Here is a 7,492-nt window from a genome sequence, read left to right as displayed (position 1 = left end):
GATAGTTCGGTAGGCTCAGCAACCTTTTGTTTCCCCTTGCCCTTGGGGATCGATGATTCTGCTGCTCGATGGGGAACAGCAGGTTCCCTGATTGTAACCCCAGTTGGCCTCCGAGGAGGAGGGGATGCCTGAGGTTGCTGCTCGGGTCCCTGCTCAGGTTCCACATCGGCATTGACACCACCCGCTGCGGGTTCGTTAGTCGAAGGTTGGGAGCCCCGAAGGCTAGCCAACCTAAGGTTAGCCTCATTAATTAAGTTCTTAACACTCTTAGCAGCACTTGGCATGCTGGCTAAGAGTGCTGCCCTTGACTCTATTCCTGGAGTGGGGGTCGGGCGTAACCATGGACCTGGAACACATTGGAACAACGAAGTATTATGACAAGAAAGAATTAAAGTACATAAGCTACTGGTTCAAGGATTATTATTCTCTTTACCTCCTCGAGTGAAGGCCAGATTTTCCGCGGCAATGTCGGGCGTAAGGAAGTACTCTTGATGGTACTTCCCCACATTGGAGATGTGAGTGGTATCAGACAGAAAAGTGCGTCAGGTCTCCTGGTGGCAGAAATGAAAGAACCCCGTATCATCCTGGTTGGGGTTGGACTTGAGGTCGAACAGAAAATTGACCTCATGAGGAGAAGGAGCTGGCCATTTCTTGAGCTTGTAGAGGATATAGAGCGCGATCAGCATCCTATACCCATTTGGGGTGATTTGAAAAGGGGTCACCCCAAAGTAGTTTGCCACCCCTTGAAAGAACGAATGAAGAGGCAGGGTGGCGCCCGCCTCGATATGGTACCTTGACCAGGCGCTATAAGCCCCCCTGGCAGGTTGGCTCGCTAGTCGATGGAAGGCCTGACTAGGGTCACCCCCGTCAGATTGTATTTGTTTAAATAGTTGGCGATCATACGAATGGTCACCGAACTTGGGGAAACAACGTGCCACTCGACAGCCAGCTGGTTGGCATGACGAGGACGGGCACACCTCTGGACTTCGGTTTCAGGAGGGAATTCACCTCGACCACTGGTCGAGGGGGCATCAGCAGAAGGCTGACTTGGAGAGTCAAGGTTGCGTCTTTTTCTAGCTTTGGTTTTTGTTCTGGCCATTTTCTGATTGGGAATTGGTGGAGGATTTGGGTTAGCACATGAAAATGGGATTTCTGGAATCAGTATGTGTAGATTCTCTTCGCCTTCGAGTAGTTGGGCCAAAAGTTCGTCTTCAATAGGTCTTTCTCCCCCCCAAGGGTCTTGCATATGAACTGCAAACAGACAATGGAGGAGATAAGACACAATCCATGAAGTAATGTGGAAGATTGGGATAACGTTGCTCGTGCCTAAATAACCAGCAGCATCCTAATTCTATGCTAACTTCAACGTGGGTAGTTTGAAAGACGGATAAAAACAAAAAGGAAAGTAAACTGTTTTTTGAAAAGAGAGCTTTTTTGACTCCTGAGGGGCGGGAAAAAATTTCGGTTTTTTGACCTTTCTTAAAGGTTGAATCTTTCATCAACCTAACGTCCCAAACCAGAGATCCTAACTATCAAACTATAGTCTTAACCTATACAAGGCATAAAAACGCACTTTTACCAAGCAATAGGCGGTTTATACCAAAAAACCCTTAAAACCCTACTCAAGAACACAGAGGTCGCAGAGCATAAAAACGACATGCATGGCGTAATAAAGAGCTTAAAGAATGGAGTTCTTACCTAGGCGAAGATGGAGATTCGGAAGAAGATGAAAACTCGAACCGGAAGACCTTCGGCTAAGTGTCAGACTGGTTTCCGAAGCTCTAAACTCTGGAGCAAGTTCTTGAAAATTTTAGCAAAGATGGTGAGTAAAAATTTCTTAAAGGGGAAGAAAAGCCTACTTATAGGGATCGAAGGGATGGCCAAAAGGCAGTAATCATCACTTCCCACTTTCGAAACGTGGGGAAGTGTATAAGCCGTCAAATTGCCTTTTTGGAAACTGAAAATGCTTGATTAGACATAATTATGTCACAATTTTCGAAAATGCACGGGGATTCTAATAGACATCATGGGGATGTGAACAGTTGTTCTTTTAAGTTTCTTTATTGCTGGTCGTACTAAACAAACTTGGGGGGCAAATTTTATCCCTAAAATCAGAAGTGAATGACATGGTAGGCATTAATTACATGTGGCTGACACCTGTCAGAATCTGTGTTCGACTATCGACCAGGAAGACATCCAGTATCATGCGATCGGTTTCTTCATACGACCAGCCTGGTCGTACGCACATTATACGTGGAGGAAATCTTAGGCAGTTATGATGGAATCCGAAATTATCTCCCATGATTTCCTGAATATCCGATTATTTAGGAAAGAATATCTGTAACGAATCAATGTAAATCTTCCCTGAGCTTATAAATAGAAGAAGATGGCTCAGGGAAGAGGATCTGATTTCTTTTCTTTTAAGCAAAAAAGATCATTTGAGATTAGAGAGAGATTACACTAGAATAATTGTATTTTCTTCTTCAGAGGTTAGTGAAACTCATTGAACCCCAGTTCTTTGATCACCCCTTTGGATCTTATTTCAATAACAATTCAAGTGGACGTAGGTTAGTACCATATCCTGGGGCCGAACCACTATAAAATCTTGTGTCTTTAGTATTTTCTTCATCACATTCTTTTCAACGTTTTCATCCACGTCAAGCGTATTTTGACTCCGTGTCAGTTGGCCAAAATTTGGGTCAACACTAACGCTTTTTGTAATGCTCAAAAACCCTGATGTAAATCGAGGATCTCTATCAGAAACAATGCTGGAAGGTAACCCATACAGTCGAAGTATATTACCCACATAAAGTCGAGCTAGTCTAGAAACCTTATAATCCTTCCTAATTGGAATGAAATGAGCAGATTTGGTCAAACGATCGACAATCACCCGGACAGTGTCATGCTTTAATGGTGTTAATGGTAATCCCATCACAAAGTCCATCGTGATCTTGTCCCACTTCCATTATGGTATAGGTAAAGGTTGAAGCAACCCTGAATGTCTCTGGTGCTTAACTTTAACCTACTAATAAATCATACACTTAACTACAAAGTTAGCCACATCTCTCTTCATACCTTCTCACCAATATTGTCTTTTCAAGTCTTGGTACATCTTTGTGCTTCCAGGATGTACAACAAACTTAGACCTATGGGCCTCGATCATAACAGACTCTCTAAGATCAGGGATATTTGCAATGACTAATCTTCCCTCTTGGTATAAGAATCCTTCAGCATTTACTGTCCATCCATCTAACTGCTCACCGTTTCAGATTCGATTCCAAATAAGTCTCAATTTCTCATCTTGCCACTGACATTGCTTAACTTGCTGAAGTAGCACTGGTGTAACCATTACGTTTGAAACACAAACAATCTATTTTCCTTCATAGTACTCTAATTCATGATCAGCCACCGTGATTGTTCTTTTCCAATCCTCAAGATCCAAACAAGCCAAAGTGCCATGAGGTTTTCTACTTAATGCATCAGCGACCACATTTGCTTTTCCAGGATGATATTGCAAAGTGAAGTCATAATCTTCCATGTACTCGACCTATCTTCTTTGCCTCAAATTCAAGTCTCTTTGAGTAAAGAGATACTTTAAACTCTTATGATTGGTATATAATTCAAACTTTGCCCCATATATGTAACATCTCCAATCTTCAAGGCAAAAATCATTGCTGCAAGTTCTAAGTCATGTGTAGGGTAGTTCTTCTCATCTGACTTCAATTGGCGTGAAGCATAGGTAACAAACTTGCCATTTTGCATGAGAAATCCTCCTAAACTAGTACCACAAGCATCAGTGAATACTACATACGATTCATCACTATTAGGCACAGTGAGAACAGGCGTCGTAGTCAATCTTTGCTTAAGTTCTCTGAAAGCTTCTTCACAACTGTCATCCCACACAAACTTTAAATCCTTTCTTGTTAGCTTTGTCAAATGCATAGAAATTCGAGAAAAATTCTCCACAAAGCGATGATGGTAACCTGCTAACCCAAGAAAACTTCGAATCTCAGTAACGTTCTTTGGTATTTCCCACTGCAAGATAGAATCTATCTTTGCATGAATCCACAGTAAGATAGAACCCAAGCGGTGCACAATAGCGGTTGGTGGCGGTACCGGAAACGTCGACAAATATATGCATGGCATATATCAAAATGATCCTCTTGATGAGTACATAACAGTAGTACAACTCCTTTGCCCAAATGAACTCTGATGTCACTGGAAAATGTTATAAAGGGGCGGAGATACCCAAAATCTTGCCGGAGAAAAATGGCGAGTTGACCAGAATGACTTAGTGGGCGAACTTACTCTCGTGACGCTGATTCCAACGGTGCCACCCACTTGTCGAACGATGGTCGGAGTTCGCCAAAAAGTCACCCCAAAGTTTCGATGGAAAAACTTCAGAGTGGCCGTACGGGCGCGTCCTTGCTCCAATGGTCACCAAACTTTGTGGTTGCTGTCATCGCCGGTCGGGGAAGCTGCAGCACCGACGCGTTTCAGAAATGGTGGCCGACAGAGGTTGGATCTGGTGCCTTTGCCGAGAGGAAAGCAAGGAAAGAAAAGAAAATAAAGAAGAAGAAGAAGAACCAGGGAGGGAGAAGAAAAAAAAAAGGAAAAAGAAATCTGAAGATATAATTAAAAAAAAAATTTCCTTCCCTTTTTGACTTTTCAACCTGAAAATTCTTCAGGTTTGACATCTAGAGTACCAACCTTAGTCCTAACAACCAAAAGCATTTAATGCTCTTCTTACTCCACAAATGACCAATTCAAAACATATCACAAATTCTGGTGACATGGTTGCTTCCTCTAATACTCTGGGTGATGCAAGTTAGTATGTTGACTTGGGGATGTCTCATCATTTTACTTCAGACTTGAACATGCTAGATGACTCAGCCACTCTGTACTCTGGGGTGAGCGTGTCATGGTTGGTGATGGTAAGACTATACAAATTTCTTATGTTGGCAATTCTATACCAAATTCTATTAAACCTGTTTTCTTACCTCATATTTTCCATAACCACATATTTCTAAAAATCTTCTTTCAGTTTTCGAAATTGTGCAATGACAATAAGGCCTTTGTTGAATTTCACCCCACTCATTATTTTGTCAAGGATCAGGTTTCCAAACAAATTCTACTCCAATGTGTCCTTGTTGATCAAGGTCTTTATTGTGTTTATTCTTGCTCTCCATCTTCCTCAACTGGTCCCCACATCATGTTTTTCTTGCTTCTACGTCTGACACAAATCAATGGCATAGGTGTCTTGGTCATTCATCCTTTAATGTTATTCAGCATGTTTTACATTTATGTAATGTTCAGAAACAATATGAGAACAAATTTGATTTTTGTAATTCTTGCCAATTGGCTAAAAGATAGATTGTCATTTCGTTTGTCAAATTCTCTAGCCACAAAACCATTTGATCTAATTCACACATATTTGTGGGTCCTTTGTTAAGGTTTTATGCCCTAATTAAAAACTAATTTCTTTGTAAGCTCATTTTATTATCAATAAAAGAATATAAATTATTTTTGACTTGGTCAATCGCTTTGCTCATATATTTTATTTTCATGATTATTTGTTTAATATAAACTTCTATTAAATCACGAGCATATAGCTAATCATGTTTATAGTGACGTTATCACAGTGGAATATAAATATGATTATATGCTCAAAAATAAGTTAGTCTTAAGATTAGTCAGTGCACATGATTTACACTGACTTGCCAATCTACAATATGATCTACTTACACATTGTAGTGTTATGTTCTTTCCATAACATTAGCAAAGTATATAAGATTAGATGTATTTGTCACATCGAACTGGACCGATATTGACAGTAGATAAGATAAGTAAACTTACCATCATTATCTATTTTAGTCATATCATATAGTTGACCATAGGTCAATTCAATCTCAATTCTAAGTAGTTAGTATTCTAACTTATTGTCTTATTTGCACTACTACAATTTGGACATCAACCATCGATCATGAGAGGTCGGTTCTGCTTAAACCGACTTAACACATGTTCGTAAGTCAGTTTATACAGAACCGACTTATCATGTATGTCAAAGCTTAGCATTGGAGGTTGGTTGCACGGGAACCGACTTACCATGTGGACATGGTAGGTCGTTCTGTGTGAACCGACCTACCATGCTTGTAGAAGACATAATAGGGCGATTCCTGGAAAACCGACTTATCATTTTTGTGCGGACTGACCTACCATGTCCTACCTTCCTGACATGGTAGATCGGTACTATGTGAACCGACTTATCATGTCACATTATTATTTATTTTACATTATATGAATTTTATAATATATTAATTTATTTAAACTATAAATATATTTAAGCTAATAGTGTATGAAATAAATATAAAAAATTTATATTTATTAATATTACTGTTGACGCGGTTCTTCGCCAATAGGTAATTAAGAAAAGAAGAGAAAGGGATTAATGCTTAGGTTGAACCGAAACAGATATATGATCTTAGAAAATGAAATGGTGACCCAAAAGACGTTTTTTGAGTGGTTCAAAGGTTAAAATCATTCTACTCCACTAGTCAGTATTATTGCTATATACTGGGTATTTGATTTCAGTGTATTTCTTACAATCGAGAGCCCAACCTCTATTAACTCCCAAGGTCTCCATATTTATAGGAGAAGGCACCTGGGAGTTGGTAAGAAGGTCATCCCGTGACCTTCTTACCTATCATGTCAACTCTGTGACATTCATGATTAATTCCTAAACCTGACACATGAGTGTGGTCAAATCAAATAGGTAAGGGGATAATGGGCCGTATGGCCCAAACCAGTCGTGGGAGTCTGAATATGCACGTTCCTGCTGTGTGTCCGAGAAGTCAGGGGTATATCAGACACGTGATGTCTGATATATGCACGTTTAACTTGCGTGGTTGACTTTATAAAAGGTCACAACCTCCAACTCTAGCTCGTACCACGAGCTGGATGCCTACCTCGACCTGCGGCCTTCAGGATCCAAACTCAGTCCTTTGAGCAATCTGGGCGAACCCTTAGGTTACCTCGAGCTAAGGAGGTAGGACCTTACGATGGCAGCTCCGGTCTTAGGGATGTCCACGTGGTAGTCATGATTAGGCCGTATCTCAGCTCGCTAATCAGCCCGTGGGAAAATCAGGGCGTACAATTACATTATAGTATTTTGAAGTATAAATAAATGAATTAAATTAAATTAATATTTTTTAAAATTCAAATAATGTACAATTTATATTTGTTAACATTACATTATAATTATATTTTATAAATAAAAAATATTTTAATTTAATAATATTTACAATTTAAAATAAATAAATAAAAACTGGATAAAAAAGTACCATTAAGGTGTTCCAGCTATAAGTTAGTTAGACAAACTAAAGAATTAATAAACCCAGCAATCACTCACACGGATCTGCACGACTTACACTCCAAACTGTGTGACTTACGATCATAAATGATAGATTGCTAAATCAATTAACTCGAATGTTAA

The sequence above is a fragment of the Humulus lupulus genome, chromosome 2 (genome assembly GCF_963169125.1).
Source record: "Humulus lupulus chromosome 2, drHumLupu1.1, whole genome shotgun sequence".
Taxonomy (NCBI): Eukaryota; Viridiplantae; Streptophyta; class Magnoliopsida; order Rosales; family Cannabaceae; genus Humulus; species Humulus lupulus.
This window is presented reverse-complemented; position numbering follows the sequence as displayed.